Source organism: Triturus cristatus, chromosome 1_1, assembly GCF_964204655.1.
Source record: "Triturus cristatus chromosome 1_1, aTriCri1.1, whole genome shotgun sequence".
Lineage (NCBI taxonomy): Eukaryota > Metazoa > Chordata > Amphibia > Caudata > Salamandridae > Triturus > Triturus cristatus.
Window position 1 is genome coordinate 139,711,072 of NC_140579.1, and position 18,548 is coordinate 139,729,619.

Consider the following 18,548-nt stretch of genomic DNA (forward strand, 5'->3'; position numbering starts at 1 on the left):
TCCCGCCGGAGCCGGAGCCCAGAGCCCGACAAGACCTGGACCTCCAGACCTCTCACCGCCCGATCCACAGTCCCTGAGAAGAAGGAACCCGTGGAGGCACCGAGACACGTGGAGCCAGCCATCTTGGAAGACCGACGACAAGCTGCAAGCGCGACAACAGAGGCTCCCTCCAAGTTGTGCTTTGGGTCCTGAGAAGCCCAACATCCGAGCAGCATCTGCACCAAAGGTGAGCCCTCCAGCATCTCCACAATCTGCGTGGGGCCCCTCTGCACTTTGCAACTCGACACGCCTGCCCGGTCCCTGGCCCGTTGGCTAGTGGCCATTTTGGCGACTAAACTTGAAATCTACGACGCTGGTCTGGTTGCTCCAGACTGGCCCAGCTGCTCTCCAAAAGAGCAGCCCCTCTGACCTTGCTGGTCAGAACAATCAGCTTTCTTTACTTTCCACGACTCCTGCCTTTGCCAAGGCTTGTTTGCCTCTTTCGAGTCGCCGACACTGCCGACAGCGAGAGCCTGCGTGGGACAGCTCGTGAACCGACTTCTGGACATCGTCGACCTTCAGGGACCACGTGGCTGCGGAGACAAGCTACACCTCATCACCTGTTTGCACCCGACATCGCCTGGTACCTACCTGGTGCCACGCCGGTCACTGGCTAGTGACTGTGAACACTGTCCCCTTTGCTTTCAGGTCTTCTACAACTCCGATCCACTCTTGGATCCACCGCATCTCTTCTGGACCGACCGCCTGCAGCATCTTTGTCATCAGGCTCCATTGAATCGATAGACGAAACCCGACGCTCTTCGAGACCTATGCACCCGCTTCCTGTGGGTGAGGTAAAGCTGGCACTCCGGTGCCCAAGTGTAGAGAAACATCTCTAGTGTCTGTGTTTTAAGTCTTAAGTTCGTAGTCCATCCAGAAGACCCTTCTAGCAGTAACTTTTGAACTTTTACGCACCCATTGAAAACCTATGGGAGTCCGCGTGTAACTTTCCTCACTGCACACGCGACCCGTGGACCTCCTGGTCACTAACTGAAGTTAGCTCCTTGTAGGCCCAGCGATTCTAGAGGCCCTAGGCCTTTTCCCTTTCCTGTTCGTGGTACTTATACCACTATTTTAGTATATGGCTTGAGTGGCCACCAGGGCCCATCCACATAAAGTGCAACTTCTGTATATTGTAATACTTTCTTGTTTAACGATTTGTGCTCCTGTGCTCATAAAAAGTCTAGGGGATACTTTGAGTAATAAATACATATATATTTTGAATATATATCTGTGTGGTGTCCTTTCATTGGTATAAAAGGGGGTTACATATGGTAAAACAGCCTGCTTAACACGCTTTAACGAGTTTAGCCTCAAAGACTGCTTAGCCTACGCTACCACTAGGGCAGCTAGTCCGAAAAGGTTGACTTACAACCACACCATAAGGGTTGCTTGGCATGGTACAAGGTGGTCACTTTAACTAGTGAACATCATATACCAGGCCAACTTCTCACATTGGTGAGCAGCGGTTGGATTTGAGCTTGCTGTGTTTTACCTCTGTAATCTCTTTGTTACCAATTGAAAGATCATACAGGTACCTTTAGGTACATATAAAACAAGATTAGATATACTTAAGTTCTACCGAACTTAGTTGTTGTAGAGCAAAGGGAGTAGCACACCCTGACTACAACTACTAGATAGGTTTAGTAGGAAAACCCAAGTGTAGGTAGTTGCAACACATCCACCCACACTTAAGAGCAATGGAGGGGGCAGAGGGGTCCAATGTACCCATCTCTGTCGAGAGTGACCCCCAGAGGGCACCAACTCTCTTTGCTACCCTAAATCAAAATGAGCTCAGGCAGTTGGCAAATATCAGGGGCCTTAAACAGCCCAAGTACCCTACCTCTGCTGAACTCAGAGAACTCTTACAAGCTGATGAAGATCAGAGAGCTCTCAAGAAAGCCTCCCAGTTAGGCCCCTTAGGGACTGGAACAGGAGGCCCCCACTTCTGAAAATGCTACTGAGGTACCCCTTTCCAATAGTCACCCCTTAGATGAGAATCATACTACAGAGGATGAAAGTGATAAGGGTACTGATACAGATGGTAGTGGGGATGAAGGGAGAACTAGCCCAGTGCCAAGTGTTATACGTGGCCCAGCTAACTTAAGGCTACTGGGGACTAACAATGGGATCATCCCATTGGATCTCCCTAGTGGACTTAACCAGGGGTTTGGGAGGCAGAGGAATCACTCAGGTGAGTCTAATGCTTCTCATGCCTCTAGAGGCTCTCAAGGTCGACCCAGAAGGGGGATGACCAGCCCTCAGAGGAGGGAGCATGAGGCCAGAATGAAGGAAGCTCAGCTGAGAATCAGGAGACAGGAGCTAGAAGTAGCTCTGATGGAAGAGAAACTGAGTAAGGCTAGGCAACCTAGAGAGAGTGGGTCTATACCCACTGGTGGCAGCATTGTCCCTAAGGACAAAGATAGGGTCTTTGACAATAGGAACCTGTCCAAGGTTGTGCCCCCCTACAAAAGTGGGGATGATATCCACAAGTGGATGACTGCTCTTGAGAGAGCCTGCAAAGTGCAGCAGGTTCCTGAAGACCAGTGGGCAGCAATCTTATGGCTCTCCTTTGAAGGAGGAGGCAGAGATAGACTCCTCACTGTTAGGGAGGAGGATGTCAGAAACTACAGAGCCTTGAAGAGTGTCCTAGTTGATGGGTTAGGCTTAACCACTGAACAGTACAGGTTAATGTTCAGGGACACCCAGAAGACACAGACTCAGGACTGGTCTGAATACATTGAATGTGCCACTAAGGCTTTGGAGGGTTGGTTGCTGGGAAGTAAGGTATCTGATTATACAGGATTGTACAATTTGATGATGAGAGAACAGATTTTAAATAACTGTCAGAACCAGCAACTGCATCAACACTTGGTTGACTCAGATCTGACCTCTCCCCAAGAATTGGGAAAGAAGGCAGACAAATGGGTCAGAACCAGGGTTAAGCAAAAGAACCAGAACCAGGGCCAAGGGGGTGATCAGAAGAAAACAGACCAAAAGGGTGGAGATCAGAAATCTAAAGACCAGAAGTCTTCAACAGGGCCCCAAACTAGTACTAACGAGGGTGGGTCCCAGCCTAAAGGGAAGAAGAAAGAAGGTCCAAAGAAACCCTGGTGCAAATCTTGCAAGAATACAACTCACTGGACTAGTGATTGTAAGAAGGGTGGAGCCCCCAACACTGTTGCCCCTAAGGCACCTGCTCCCAGTACTACTGTTAGCAGTGTTGGTCCCCAGACAAAGGGTGTAGTGGGAATCACTATGGGAACTGAAGGAGATTCTGACTTAGACAGAACCCTGACACAGGCAGTCTTGATCTGTGATGGGGACATGGATTTGTCCCTGACTGTGAGCCCCAGTAACCTGGGCAAGTACAGACAGACTCCTTTAATAAATGAAAAAGTGGCTCAAGCCTACATGGACACATGTGCCAGTGTCACTATGGTGACACCAGGCTTTGTGGATCCTGGACAGTACATACCAGGTGAGAATTACCTGGTGACCAATGCCAGCAATGCCACTACTTCACATAGTGTGGCAGTTGTTAACTTCTCATGGGGAGGGGTAACTGGCCTCAAAAGGGTTGTGGTTAGTACAGACCTCCCAGTAGAATGTTTGTTGGGCAATGACCTAGAGAGTTCTCTATGGTCAGAAGTGGAGTACAGGACACATGCAGAGATGTTAGGTATATCACCACATGTCCTTGCTGTGACCAGGTCACAGGCCAAAAAGTGCCTTACTGAACCACAGGTCTTGGATCCTGGAACAGTGGACCAAGCACCTACCAAGAAGAAGAACAGGAGGGTTAAGGCTGTGCCTTCCCCCCTGCCTCCAAGTGATGATCAGCCTTCCCAGGAAGATGATCTAGAGAACCCTGAAGGAACTGTCCCTGAAGAGCTTGAACCTGATCAGGTTGAGTTTCTGGGGACAGGGGGACCTTCCAGGGCTGACTTGGGGCAGGCTCAGTTAACCTGTCCATCTCTTGAACCCCTCAGACAGCTGGCTGCTGCTGAGGCTGCTGGGAATGCTCAAGGTACCCATAAAGTGTATTGGGATGATGGGCTCCTTTATTCAGAGGCAAGAGACCCAAAACCTGGTGCAGGTTGGTTATACCTCTGCAATTTAGGGGCTTCCTTCTTACTTTGGCCCATGATATTCCTCTAGCAGGACACTTAGGCCAGAACAAGACTTGGGACAGGCTTGTCCCTCACTTTCACTGGCCTCACATGAATGAAGATACCAAGGAGTTTTGTCGCTCCTGTGTGACCTGCCAAGCCAGTGGCAAATCAGGTGGCACAACAAAGGCCCCCCTCATACCACTACCTCTGGTGGGGGTCCCCTTTGAAAGAGTGGGAATAGATATAGTGGGTCCCATGGATCCTCCCACTGCATCTGGGCACAGATTTATACTGGTGGTAGTGGATCATGCCACCAGGTATCCAGAGGCAATTCCCCTTAGGACCACTACAGCTCCTGTTGTGGCCAGGGCCCTGCTGAGAGTATTCTCCAGAGTGGGGTTTCCTAAGGAGGTGATTTCTGACAGAGGTACCAACTTCATGTCAGGATACTTGACAGCTATGTGGAAGGAATGCGGTGTCAACTACAAGTTCACCACTCCTTATCACCCACAATGCAATGGGCTTGTTGAGAGATTCTGTGTGAGAGTGCAATCTGAAACTCAGATTGCAGGTGGGGGCTCCTGTTCTCGTAACACTACGGCGAGTGTTTTTTCATAGGTTTAAACTTAAATTTTTTTCAAATTATAATTGAAGAAATGCCAGCATCATGTTGACTTTTTTGATGATCTTTTTCATTTATTCTCCATAGATTTCAAGAATTCCAAAACATTTTCAGAATGACAGTATCCAGTATTATACATCCATATATTCTACCCAATGCATTTCGGGTCTTTACATCAGACCCTTCGTCAGGGGTCATGGATAACTGTAAACAGAAACAAGCCAGGGAGGCTGTTAAACCTAATCGTTTTATACATTTTAAGTAATAGTGTGACAACTATAAATCACAACAAAAAGCGTGAAATTAACTTTAGTAAATCAGGCAGATGAAGAAAACACAACTAATGTTCATGCTCTCGATCGTAGTGTCTATGCGCCAATCCGTGATAAGACTCGATTATAGATGTGCCGTGCTATTATCGTGCAGTTTGTAGAACAGTATTATTGTGACTTCACCGATTTGTGATATGTAAAGAAAACGTACAAAAGAAACTGTGCAAACGAATGGCTCAATAAAGTTGTTGAAAAAAGGTGATACAAGCGTGAGTAAAGATAGCGGCGTTTTTGACTTAATTGAAGTACCTTGGTGCTCTATTAGTGTGCTAGTTGATTGTAGTTAAGAGTGCGTCTCAGAACGAAAGTGCTCCTGTTAAAGACTACCCAAAATACCTGGTTTCTGTATGGTAAGTGCCTTCGCGGTCGTCCGTGTTCAAATTCAGTGTGATCGCGAGATTAGTGTGGCGGAGATTTATCTCAAAAGCGGAAGCGTGAACATAGAAAGAAGACTAGCGGCTGTCCCATTTGTACGTAGAAACGGTGTGTTAAAGGACTATGAACGTAAACATTGACCAGAGAAATAAAAAAGGACTAATCGTGTGTCGACACAATATATAAATATAAATTGTCAAAAGATGACGATGTGTGATAAATTCTAAGTGAGCAAACTTGTTATAAATTATACTGTTTATTTGCAAGAGTAACATTTAGAATATGATATCAAGTTCTTGACATTCTAAAACATACAGAATTGAATTATTTTAAAGAAAGCATGCGTATTCAATCCTATCATTGAGTCCCAGTGGTTGGAGGGTTTGGAGTCTTTTCGTCCAATAAAATTCAGCTTTCGCCAGAGCTTTATGGGGATCTTGATCAGACTTTATTTGCAATGATTGTAAGATGGTAAATTTTAGTTGCGCTATGTTGTGTTGGGCTTGTAACCAATGAGTGGCTACTGTAGATTTCAAGTTTTTGTTTCTAATGTTGCTCTTATGTTCTCCAATTCTTAACTTGACTTTTCTTTCTGTCCTGCCGACATAAACTTTTCCACATGGACATTTGAAAGCATAAACAACATTTGCAGTGTCACAAGTACTGGAGTGTTGTAGTTCAATCGAGTGACCTTTCAGTGGATGTTTAAACTTATTACCTATCAACTTTTTGTTGAGAGATTCAACAAGACCCTAAAGGGTATGATCAAAGGATTACCTGAAAAGCTCAGGCGAAGATGGGACATCCTTCTACCCTGCCTTCTGTTTGCTTACAGAGAGGTCCCACAAAAAGGAGTTGGCTACAGCCCCTTTGAATTGTTGTTTGGGCACCCTGTAAGAGGCCCACTGTGTTTAGTGAAGGAAGGATGGGAGTTACCTCTCAAAAAGCCTAAACAAGACATAGTGGACTATGTACTTGGTCTCCGCTCCAGGATGGCTGAGTATATGGAGAAGGCATCCATAAACCTTGAGGCAAGCCAGGCCTTACAGGAAGCTTGGCATGACCAAAAGGCTATCTTGGTTGAGTTTCAGCCAGGACAGAAGGTATGGGTGTTGGAGCCAGTGGCCCCAGCAGCACTCCAAGACAAATGGTCTGGACCCCATACAATCCTGGAAAAGAAGGGAGAGGTTACCTACTTGGTGGACCTAGGAACTCCCAGGAGTCCCCACAGGGTACTCCATGTTAACAGGTTAAAAGCATATGTTGACAGGGCAGACATGGGCTTGCTCATGGCTACAGATGAGGGACAGGAGGAAGAGAGTGACCCTCTCCCAGACTTGTTGTCTCAGAACCCTGAAGATGGTTCAGTTGAAGGAGTGACCCTTGGAGGCAACCTCACTGAGCATCAGCAGATTGAATGTAGACAGGTTCTACAATAATTTCAACACATGTTTTCATTGTGACCTAGTCAAACTGACTGGTGTACCCATGTGGTGGACACTGGTGACAGTCTGCCTGTAAAGAACAAACTTTACAGACAACCTGACCACGTCAGGGACTGTATAAAGGCTGAGGTACACAAAATGCTGGCATTGGGGTCATTGAACCCTCAGAGAGCCCCTGGGCTAGCCCAGTGGTTCTGGTCCCCAAACCTCACACCAAAGATGGCAAGAGAGAGATGAGGTTCTGTGTGGATTACAGAGGACTCAATGCTGTCACTAGGACAGATGCACATCCTATTTCAAGGGCAGATGAGCTCATAGATAAACTGGCTTCTGCTAAGTTTTTGAGCACATTTGATTTGACAGCTGGCTATTGGCAGATCAGGTTAGCTGAGGAGTCCAAGGCCAAAACAGCATTCTCAACCCCAGGTGGGCACTACCAATTTTTGGTGATGCCCTTTGGTCTGAAGAATGCACCTGCCACCTTCCAAAGGTTGGTGAATCAAGTCCTTACTGGGTTGGATGACTTTTGTGCAGCATATCTTGATGACATTGCTGTCTTTAGCTCCACCTGGGAGGATCACCTGATCCACCTGAAGAAGGTATTTGAGGCTCTGCAAAAGGCAGGACTCACTATCAAGGCTACTAAGTGCCAGATAGGGCAGAGTAAGGTTGTGTATTTGGGCCACCTTGTAGGTGGAGGCCAAGTTCAACCACTGGAGAGTAAGATACAATCCATCAAGGACTGGTCCCCTCCAACCACCCAGACTCAAGTTCGAGCTTTCTTGGGCTTGACTGGGTACTACAGGAAGTTTGTTAAGAACTATGGGTCCATTGTGACTCCTCTTAATGATCTGACATCCAAGAAGATGCCCAAAAAGGTTCAGTGGACAGTAAGCTGTCAAAAGGCATTTGATGACCTGAAGAAGGCCATGTGCTCTGCACCTATCCTGAAAAGTCCTGACTACTCCAAAGAGTTTATTGTCCAAACAGATGCTTCTGAGTTGGGTGTGGGAGCTGTGCTGTCACAACTTAATGTAGATGGTCAAGACCAACCCATTGCTTTTATTAGCAGAAGGTTGACCCCCAGAGAGAAGAATTGGTCAGCTATTGATAGGGAGGCCTTTGCTGTGGTGTGGGCCCTGAAGAAGCTGAGGCCATACTTGTTTGGCACTCACTTCAAGATTCAGACCGACCATACGCCCCTCTTGTGGCTAAATCAGATGAAGGGTGAAAACCCCAAACTGCTTAGGTGGTCCATTTCCCTACAGGGGATGGACATTACAGTGGAGCACCGGCCAGGTACAGACCATGGGAATGCAGATGGTCTCTCCAGGTACTTCCACTTAGGACATGAAGACGAGACTGGTCAAGGCTAGTTTAATGTCCCTGCGTTTGGGGGGGGGGGTTGTGTAGGAGAGTAGGGTCTGCTATCCTATGGTCACCCCAAATTTTTGCTTTTTGCTTCACTGGTTTTTGACATATTGAGGCTGTGGGCCTGCTAATCAGACCCCCAGCCTGCTGTTCTCTTTAACTAAATTGAAACTATGCACTATAGGTGCATAACCAATTGGAATTGGATCACCCTGTGAGCCCCTGTACCAGTGTACACTAGGTACCCAGGGCATTGGTGTATCTAAGGCCTACCAGGGGCTGAAGCATGTATTGTGCCACCCCTGGCCTGGCCTAGCAATTTGACACAACTGGCTGATCACTCAGCTGGGGTAAGTTGGTGTAACCACCTCTTACTTAGGTGTAGTATACCTATACCTAACCTTAAATGGGACACATGTTAACCTATAAGTCACTCCTATGGCAGGCCTTAACAATCCGGAAGGCAGAGTGCTTGGTTCCATGTGAGATGGTGCTCTGGCATGAGCTGAGCCTGTCTGCAGTGGTCGGAACAACTTCCTTCTACCGTTTCCAGATATCGTCATACCATATACTCTTAAGTGCATTATGAACCTCGCGGTTAAATGCTATCTTTGGTTTGGCTTTATCAAAACATGTCGAGTAAGGTGTCATACGAATTGGAATACTAACCCCTCGCCAATTCTGGTGACGGGGTTAGCATTCCACCCTTCTAGAGGGACACGACATGTACAGTACCTGAAACCCGGGTAAAATCAGACATAGCCTCAGCTCCACAAAATGGATGCTGCCACCACAGACACAAGTCTGCCCTCCTGCTGCTGGGAGTCCTTCCAGCTTGGGAGACGTGGACAAAGGGTTTCCTGCCAGGGGAGGTGCGAGCACCACCCCAGACAGGATTTTGTGTATTGGTCAGGTAGGTCTTGAATGGAATCAGACATGCCTGAGGCTCACAAGGAGCCTCGGTGCATATGCCAGTTCAAACCGGTCCTGGGGCACACCAGCCCCGGACCTGGGGCGAGCTGGACAAAGGATTGGGGGTGTAACCACCCCCCTTCCTGGTCCCACCCTTAGGGAGGGACCTAGCAGGTAGTCCGGCCCCTAGAATCCGCTTAAAGATAGGAGCTGTGTCCTAAGACTCCAGACATCCTGGAATCAACTTAACTACAAGAAGAAGACGGGAACTTCGATGCTCTGCTGCACAGAGGACAGAAGGAAATCTCCCCTATGGTCAGGGAGTGACCATCTTGCTAACGCAAGCACCAACCAGCTATTCGACGTCTGCTTTGCCGCCGCCTCCCGCCGGAGCCCGAGCCCAGAGCCCGACAAGACCTGGACCTCCAGACCTCTCACCGCCCGATCCACAGTCCCTGAGAAGAAGGAACCCGTGGAGGCACCGAGACACGTGGAGCCAGCCATCTTGGAAGACCGACGACAAGCTGCAAGCGCGACAACAGAGGCTCCCTCCAAGTTGTGCTTTGGGTCCTGAGAAGCCCAACATCCGAGCAGCATCTGCACCAAAGGTGAGCCCTCCAGCATCTCCATGATCTGCGTGGGGCCCCTCTGCACTTTGCAACTCGACGCGCCTGCCTGGTCCCTGGCCCGTTGGCTAGTGGCCATTTTGGCAACGAAACCTGAAATCTACGATGCTGGTCTGGTTGCTCCAGACTGGCCCCAGCTGCTCTCCAAAAGAGCAGCCCCTCTGACCTTGCTGGTCAGAACAATCAGCTTTCTTTACTTTCCACGACTCCTGCCTTTGCCAAGGCTTGTTTGCCTCTTTCGAGTCGCCGACACCGCCGAAAGCGAGAGCCTCCGTGGGACAGCTTGTGAACCGACTCCTGGATGTCGTCGACCTTCAGGGACCACGTGGCTGCGGAGACAAGCTACACCTCATCATCTGTTTGCACCCGACATCGCCTGGTACCTACCTGGTGCCACGCCGGTCACTGGCTAGTGACTGTGAACACTGTCCCCTCTGCTTTCAGGTCTTCTACAACTCCGATCCACTCTTGGATACACCGCATCTCTTCTGGACCGACCGCCTGCAGCATCTTTGTCATCAGGCTCCATTGAATCGATAGACGAAACCCGACGCACTTCGAGACCTATGCACCCGCTTCCTGTGGGTGAGGTAAAGCTGGCACTCCGGTGCCCAAGTGTAGAGAAACATCTCTAGTGTCTGTGTTTTAAGTCTTAAGTTCGTAGTCCATCCAGAAGACCCTTCTAGCAGTAACTTTTTGAACCTTTACGCACCCATTGAAAACCTATGGGAGCCCGCGTGTAACTTTCCTCACTGCACACGCGACCCGTGGACCTCCTGGTCACTAACTGAAGTTAGCTCCTTGTAGGCCCAGCGATTCTAGAGGCCCTAGGCCTTTTCCCTTTCCTGTTCGTGGTACTTATACCACTATTTTAGTATAAGGTTTGAGTGGCCACCAGGGCCCATCCATATAAAGTGCAACTTCTGTATATTGTAATACTTTCTTGTTTAACCCCTTCAGCGCGGCGCGGATTTCCACGCCGCGCTGAAGGTTCCGTGCGCGGGCGGGGCCGTGACGGAGCGGTTCCGTCATGCGCACAGCGCGACCGTCGCGCATGACGGAACTGCTCCGTCATGCGCGTCGAAGGGGTTAACGATTTGTGCTCCTGTGCTCATAAAGAGTCTAGGGGATACTTTGAGTAATAAATACATATATATTTTGAATATATATCTGTGTGGTGTCCTTTCATTGGTATAAAAGGGGGTTACATATGATAAAACAGCCTGCTTAACACGCTTTAACGAGTTTAGCCTCAAAGACTGCTTAGCCTACGCTAACACTAGGGCAGCTAGTCCGAAAAGGTTGACTTACAACCACACCATAAGGGTTGCTTGGCATGGTACAAGGTGGTCACTTTAACTAGTGAACATCATATACCAGGCCAACTTCTCACATACACCATTGCTGGGAGGTACAGGAAAGGAGCTCCCCTTCTCTGGGTCTTGGAGCAATTGTGCAGCGCTCCGAGGCCTAGGGTGAGCATCCCCCCCCCCCCATCGTCCAGCGTTGCAAGACCACCGGGAGGGGTCCTCTCTCTTGATCCCTACTGCCATGATCCAGCACTGTGAGACCACCGGGAGGGGGTCCACACAGCCATGATCCAGCACTGCAAGACCACATGGGGTGGGTCCCCTCTCTTGAGCCTCACAGCCATGATCCAGCGCTGCGAGACCGCCAGGAGGGGGTCCCCTCTCCTGAGCCTCACAGCCATGAACCAGTGCTGCGAGACCGCCGGGAGGGGATCCCCACAGTCATGATCCAGAGCTGCGAGACCTCCAGGAGGGGGTCCCCTCTTCTGAGCCTCGCAGCCATGATCCAGCGCTGCGAGACCGCAGGGAGTGGAGGTTCGCTCTCGAGCCATGATCCAGCGCTGCGAGACCACAGGGAGAGGTGGTCCCCTCTCTTGAGCCTCTCAGCCATGATCCAGCGCCGCGAGACCGCAGGGAGAGGTGGTCCCCTCTCTTGAGCCTCTTAGCCATGATCCAGCGCTGCGAGACCGCAGGGAGAGGGGGTCCCCTATCATGAGCCTCACAGCCATGATCCAGCGCTGCGAGACCACAGGGAGAGGTGGTCCCCTCTCTTGAGCCTCTCAGCCATGATCCAAAGACCGCAGGGAGAGGGGGTTCCCTCTCTTGAGCCTCGCAGCCATGATCCAGCGCTGCGAGACCACCAGGAGGGGGTCCTCTCTCTTGAGCCTCGCAGCCATGATCCAGCGCTGCAAGACCGCAGGGAGAGGGGGTTCCCTCTCTTGAGCCCCACAGCTAGGATCCTGCACTGCGATACTGTAGGGAGGAGGTACCCTATCATGAGCCTCACAGCCATGATCCAGTGCTGTGAGACCGCCGGGAGAGGGGGTGGGGCCCTCTCTTGAGCCTCGCAGCCATGATTCTTGGACTTCAGCACAGTGGTGCGGGCCCTCAGGTTGTGGGGCTTTTGGCAGCAATCCACACTGTCCATGGGGAGCACCAGCCCTTTTCCTGTAATATACTGCACTGCTTGAGCATGTAGAGCATTGAAGAAAGAGGGACAGAACACAGGAGCTTTATCCTATCGCGAGGGTGGCCCATGGCTCGCGAGGGAGGCCCATGGGCCAGGTCAGTCGAAGAGCCAGGTCTTGAGGTCCTTCCGGAACGTGTGAAGCATTTGGGAGCGTCGGATGTTGACCGGCAGCGCATTCCAGGTCTTGGCTGCGATGTAGGCGAAAGCTCTCCCGCCGATTCTGTGTCTGCGGATGTGGGAGACCTCTGCCAGGGCAGGTCGGCGGAGCGGAGGTTCCTCTTGGGTGCATGGAAACATACTCGGTCGTTGAGGTATTTGGGGCCGATGTTGTTGAGAAACTGGTAGGCGTGGATGAGGAGTTTGAAGGTGACCCTCTTCTCGACAGGGAGCCAGTGGAGGCTTCGTAGGAGTTGGGTCATATGCTCGTGGGACGGAGTTCCTAAGACAAGCCTGGCAGCGGCGTACTGGATGGTTTGGAGTTTGCGTAGAAGAGTTTTGTCGATTCCGGTGTAGAGGGCGTTGCCGTAGTCTATTCTGCTGGTTATTAGTGCGTGGGTGACGGTCTTTCTGCAGTCGGGGGGGATCCATTTGAAAGTCTTACGGAGGATGCGTAGGCAGTTGCAACTGGTGGATGTGACGGCATTGATCTGGTGTTTCATGGACAGGGAGGAGTCGAGGATTATGCCGAGGTTCTGGGCGTGGTCTGTCGGGGTGAGTGGGCTCCCGAGGGCGGGGGGTCACCAGGTGTTGTCCCATGCTGAGGTGCAGGGTCCAAGGATGAGGACCGCGGTCTTCTCAGAGTTGATCTTAAGGCAGCTATCCTTCATCTAGGCTGCTACGTTTCTCATTCCTTCCTGGAAGCAGAGTCTGGTGTCTTCTGGATGTCGTTTGCGTAGGATATGATGCTGAGCCCGTGCTGTCGGACGATGGTGGCGATGGGGGCCATGTAGATGTTAAAGAGCATTGGGCTGAGTGACGATCCTTGGGGTACTCCGCAGATGATGTCAGTGGGGTCAGAGAGGAAATGGGGGGGGGGGGGGTAGTCTGATCCTCTGGGTTCTGCCGGAGAGGAAGGATTGGATCCAGTCGAGGGCGGATCCCTGTATTCCTGAGATGTGGAGTCTAGCGGCTAGCATGCGATATGAGATGGTGTCAAAAGCTGCGGAGAGGTCTAGGAGGATGAGGGCTGCGGTGTGTCCCTGGTCTAGCAGCATGCGGATGTCGTCGGTGGCGGCGAGGAGCGCAGTCTCGGTGCTGTGGTTGCTGCGGAAGCCAGACTGGGATGCTTCTAGGATGGATTCTATTCGATGAAGGTGGTCAGCTGGGGGTTCACGAGTCTTTCGGTGACTTTGGCTGCGAAGGGGAGGAGGGAGATGGGCAGGTAGTTCTTCAGGTCATTTGGGTCGGCCGTAGGTTTCTTGAGGAGTGGTTTCACCTCCGCACGTTTCCAGTCAGATGCTAGATCTGAGGGAGGAGTTGATTGTCCGTCCTCGTTCGGGTGCGATGACAGCGGTGGCCCTGTGGAAGATGTGAGGGAAGCAGGGGTCGGTTGGCGCTCCTGAGTGCGTCTCCTTCATGGTTGAGGTGATGAGCTCGATGGACGCGGGGGCCCAGGCGGTGATGGTAGGCTTCTCGGCGGTGGTGGGAGGTGTGGTGCTGTCTTCTGCTGGCTCACTGAAGTTGTCGTAGAGGGCCTTGATCATCAAGTGGAAGTAGGAGCTGAGTTTGTTGCAGAGTTCCTGGGAGGGTGTGATGTCCGTGGCTTCGCAGGTGGATTTTACGAACTGCTGAATGACGTTGAACAGTTCCTTGACGTTGGATGCGTTGGTCTTGACTTTGTCTTTGTTGAAAGTCCTTTTGGTGTCCCTTATACGCTGGTGGTAGTCCTTCAGGGCGCTCTTGTGGTTGTTCCACGCTTCCGTGGTCTTCTGGTTCTGCCAGGTTTTCTCAATGCGTCTGCAGGAGCGTCTGGCTTCATGGAGTTCGGTGGTGAACCAGGCGGCCTTCAGGGGGCTTTGACTGGCGGTGCAGCGGAGAGGTGCCAGATTGTCGGCGCAGCAGGAGACCCAGCAGTGGAATTCCCTGGCTGTAGAGTTGGTGTCGATCGTAGCGTTGGGGGGTCTTGGAGGAGGGCGGAGTTTAGGAGATCTTCTGGGACCTTACCCCAGTTCTGCCGCGTGGCGGTCTTGGGTGGGGCGGTGGTGTTGAATGTGAAATGGATGCAGTGGTGGTCCCTCCAGGGGGGCTGGATGGTGTGGCTGAAGCGGATGTTTGATCCTCCCGCGAAGATGGGGTCGAGGTTGTGACTCTCCCTGTTGGTGGGAGTGCTGACGAGCTGTTTCAGTCCTAGGTTGGCGAGGTTCAAGGAGTGTGGTGGAGTCGGGGTCCTGGCTGTTCTTGAGGTGGAAGTTCAGGTCCCCGAGCAGAATGTAGTCCATGGAGGTGATGGCGTGGGGTGCGGCGAGCTCGGTGATGGTGGTTGCGGGATGGGCATGTTGTCCTGGAGGTCTGTAGATGAGGGTGCCGCGTAGCGTGGTCCTGGGGCAGGTCTGGATCTGGAAATGGAGGTGTTCCGTTTTGGAGTGGGGGAGGTTGTTCGAGCTGGATGTGGAGAGTCGGAGGCGGGTCCTGTGTGTGATGGCGACGCCTCCTCCCGGGCGGTGTAAGCGGTTCTTTCTCTGGATCTTGTAGCCCTCGGGGATTGCAGTGGCGATGTCAGGGCCGGAGGTGGCATTGGTCCAGGTTTCCGTGAAGAAGGCGACGTCTGGTGAGAGGGTGTCGATCAGGTCCCAGATCTTTACTGCGTGTCGGTGTAGGGAGCGTACATTGAGAAGGATGCAAGTCAGGGTTTCTGTGGGTCTCTCCGTGGGTGGCCCTTCGGCGGTTGCTGGTGCCTTGTTGATGGTCAAGGATCTTCGGCAGTGTCCCCTCGAGAACTGCCCATGGGTCGTGATGGGCGAGGAGCTTGCGCAGTCAGCGTGGTCTCCGGGGTTGAGAGCGTGGAGGGTGGCTGAGTCGTAGCGGTGGGGACCAGGAGAACCATGGTTCCTGGCGCTGGTCGGGTCGTGGACCGGCGCAGACGTACAGCGCACCGGTCGCCATTTAGTAGGGGAGGGGGCGAGAGCAGAGGAGTGGGAGGCGGGAGCGGGGCTGAATGGGGGGTGGGGCTGCAGCGGCAAGAAATAGAAGATAAACACAGGCCGTAAAAAAAAAATATATATATACACTGGAAAAAATGTTGCAATGAGCTATGGTGCAAGAAAGGAGAGCGAACTCTGCTGGTTCAACAGTAAACTAGTAACAAGTGAAGTGCAGTGGGCTCCGGAGGCACTAGAAAGCCTAAAACATGGTTTCCTGGAGGTGGAGAACTACAGGATTCCCAAAAGATGCCGGACAGTGGGGTATCTAGAAGATGCAAGAGAATCCCAAAAGGAACGGAAAGAGAATAGCAGATGGGGCAGACGGCGGGGCCAGGAGAGGGTGCCGACGGCGGGGCCAGGAGAGGGTGCCGACGGCGAGGCCAGGAGAGGGTGCCGACTGCGGGGCCAGGAGAGGATGCAGACGGCGGGGCCAGTAGAGGGAGCTGACGGCGGGGCCAGGAGAGGGAGCCGACGGCGGGGCCAGGAGAGGGTGCCCATCGCGGGGCCAGGAGAGGGTGCCCATCGCGGGGCCAGGAGAGGGTGCCGACAGCGGGGCCAGGAGAGGGTGCCCACGGCGGGGCCAAAAGTTGGCGCTGACAACGGGGCCAACAGAGGATGCAGGTAACTGGACTAAAAGAAGGTGCAGAACAATGGAACTTCCATAAAGTGCAGAAGCAAACTTCCAAAAGTGTAAACATCTAGACTAACCTGCAGTTCAGGTCTGTCAGCCTGCCACCAGTGCACCTTTGAACAGCTGATCTCTAGAAGGTGTGGAACAGTGATTCCCAGACAGTGCAGAATGGGACTCACAAAAGGTGCTGGCAGCAGGACTCCAAGGACTTGTGGAACATCTATTCCCAGAAGATGCATTGCAGGACTGCAGAAGGTGCAGACAGCACAAAGAGACACAGAATAAACATCTTTTAAGAATATATTTTATTTGGTCTGTTGAGGTCCTTCAGGAGTAAAAGGCACTAAATGTGTAACAGGTTGGCCATAGTCCCCCATGCATTAGCCTTTTTACAACAAAGAGCATTTCCGTAGCCCCACTTGGCCACAGCTAACATGTCACAGTGATTTCCACAACTATCTCTGACTAGTTCTAATTGACTGTTCCCTCAGTAGCCGTTCTGTGCTGCTGCTAACTAGCCACAGTTCAGCTTCCCTTCCTTGGATTTCTAAACAATATTGCTCCATAAATGACCACATTAAATTCTAGGCTTCAGTGCAAAAATACTTGAAGCAGTCAACATTCAACAGGTTGAGGGCACCAACGGTAGGGTAAGATGCTGACGTCGATTTCTCTTTGTGATCTTCTGCTCGTAGTTGGAATCTGAATCCAAGATGGGGTAGATTTTATCCACCGAAAACACCCGATGCCTGTGTGACCCTTGATGCTCGGCAGGTCTGTTTCATCTGCTGGAGCAAGGGTTTAATTGGGGTGGTCCTCCCATTTGCCCCACTTTCACTGCATTCCCAGCATCATCTGCTCTCCTTGGAGGGCCATGTTGGAATAGGTTCCAGTTTCACGTGCTGAGGTTTTGAGTTAATCCAGGCTCAAGACTTTTCCAGGACAGACTGGCTCGACCCTGTCTGCACCCGGGGCTTGAGTGTTTTGATGGTACGCTGTGAATGACGACCTTCTCTGCAGCTCTCCAGCTCTCCAGTCAGTGCGAAGTGAATCGATTGAGGAGCTTACAGTGCAGAAGTCCTAAGTGCTTCTGAATCCAAGAGCACTTGTGGCCTTCTTGAATCAGCTGCCACGCCTTCTCCATCTCGCTGGGCTTAACATGATGGGAGGTGAAGATAATTTGGTAGCAGCAAGCATCCTGCGATCTTCGACAAGTGCTTAGGTGCAATCCCTAGCTTCTGGGTGAAGATCCCAACATCGAAGTCCTCCATCGGGAAGAATGGAATCTCCAAGGAAGCTACGTAGAATTTCAGTGCCACATCCCCAGAGAACAGGTATGCCGTACCACTGCAGTATGGCGGTAAGTATTGTTCTGGGTATGTAACTTCCGACACGTAATATTTGCTAGAGAAGTCGCGTCTAGGATTAGCTAACAAGTGGATGCGGCGGCTGCGTCCGATATACAGGTCTGTTGGCTTCTCTCCCAAAGACTGGAGGTAGCCAACCAGCCCTTATAAGTTCACATAAACATCGTCGTCCACCTTCAGGACGTAGCGGACATGGGAGCAGAATGTGGCTGTCCACTGCATGATCATCACAGTCTTGCGAGTCAGGTTGCGGTAGGTGTCAGTGAAGAGCCCTTGGACTATGTCGCCGTGCTAGGCAGATTCCTCCTCTATTTCTGCCTGAGCTGACAGCGAGGTCGACATTCCCAGGGCAAAGAGAGTCAAAATATGATGTCCCCCAACCACCCGGATTCTCGACCAGGTCTTCCTGATGGCCCATCGGTTTACAACATTGGAAGGTGCACTAATCACGAAGCTCACCATGAAGGGGGTGTCTGGTTGGCATGATTTGGCATTAGCGATATGGTAGTAGGCAGGCGTTCTCAGGCGCAGGAAGGTGGTGTTAAAGTTTGCAGTCTTAGCTCGCAGCTCAGAAGAGCAGCTCTTCACCAGCAGTGGGAAGACTGTCCAAGAAAGAGCCTCTTCCAGCAGTTCCACAGCAACCAGGGTCAATATCAGGAAGGTAGAACCCAGGAAGAGCAAGAGTTTGAGCAAACGCAAGGAGCGGAATTTTCTGCAACACATCCATCGCCAGAACCGCATTGCCGCAGCCTTCTGAGGCTGTTGACTGTTTGGAGGTTCCCTGTCCTGCAGCTCTTGCTATCGGACTGCCACGTTCATTGGGTCAATGTTGGACCTGTCAGCCCTAGGGTGGTCTTCCCCTGTATTTTTGCCCTTGCCTCATTTTTTCCACCCTCATTAGGTCTCGCCTGATCCAGCGCATGCGCTGGTCTGGCCGAGACATTTTGTATACAGGCTTTTCAAAGTGCTGCCGTGGCCTAAAGCTTCAGTGAAAGTGCACGCGCGCAGGGCCATGTGTCTTTCCTCCGCACCACGCGATCGCAATCGCGATCAATTTCACTTTCGCGGCCGCGT

General features: G+C 51.5%; 1 pseudogene; it reads right to left on the reverse strand.

Annotated features, from left to right (window-relative positions):
- Positions 1 to 17,143: 17,143 nt before the first annotated feature.
- On the reverse strand, positions 17,144 to 18,215 carry LOC146869830 (beta-1,3-galactosyltransferase 9-like; annotated as a pseudogene).
- Positions 18,216 to 18,548: the final 333 nt, after the last annotated feature.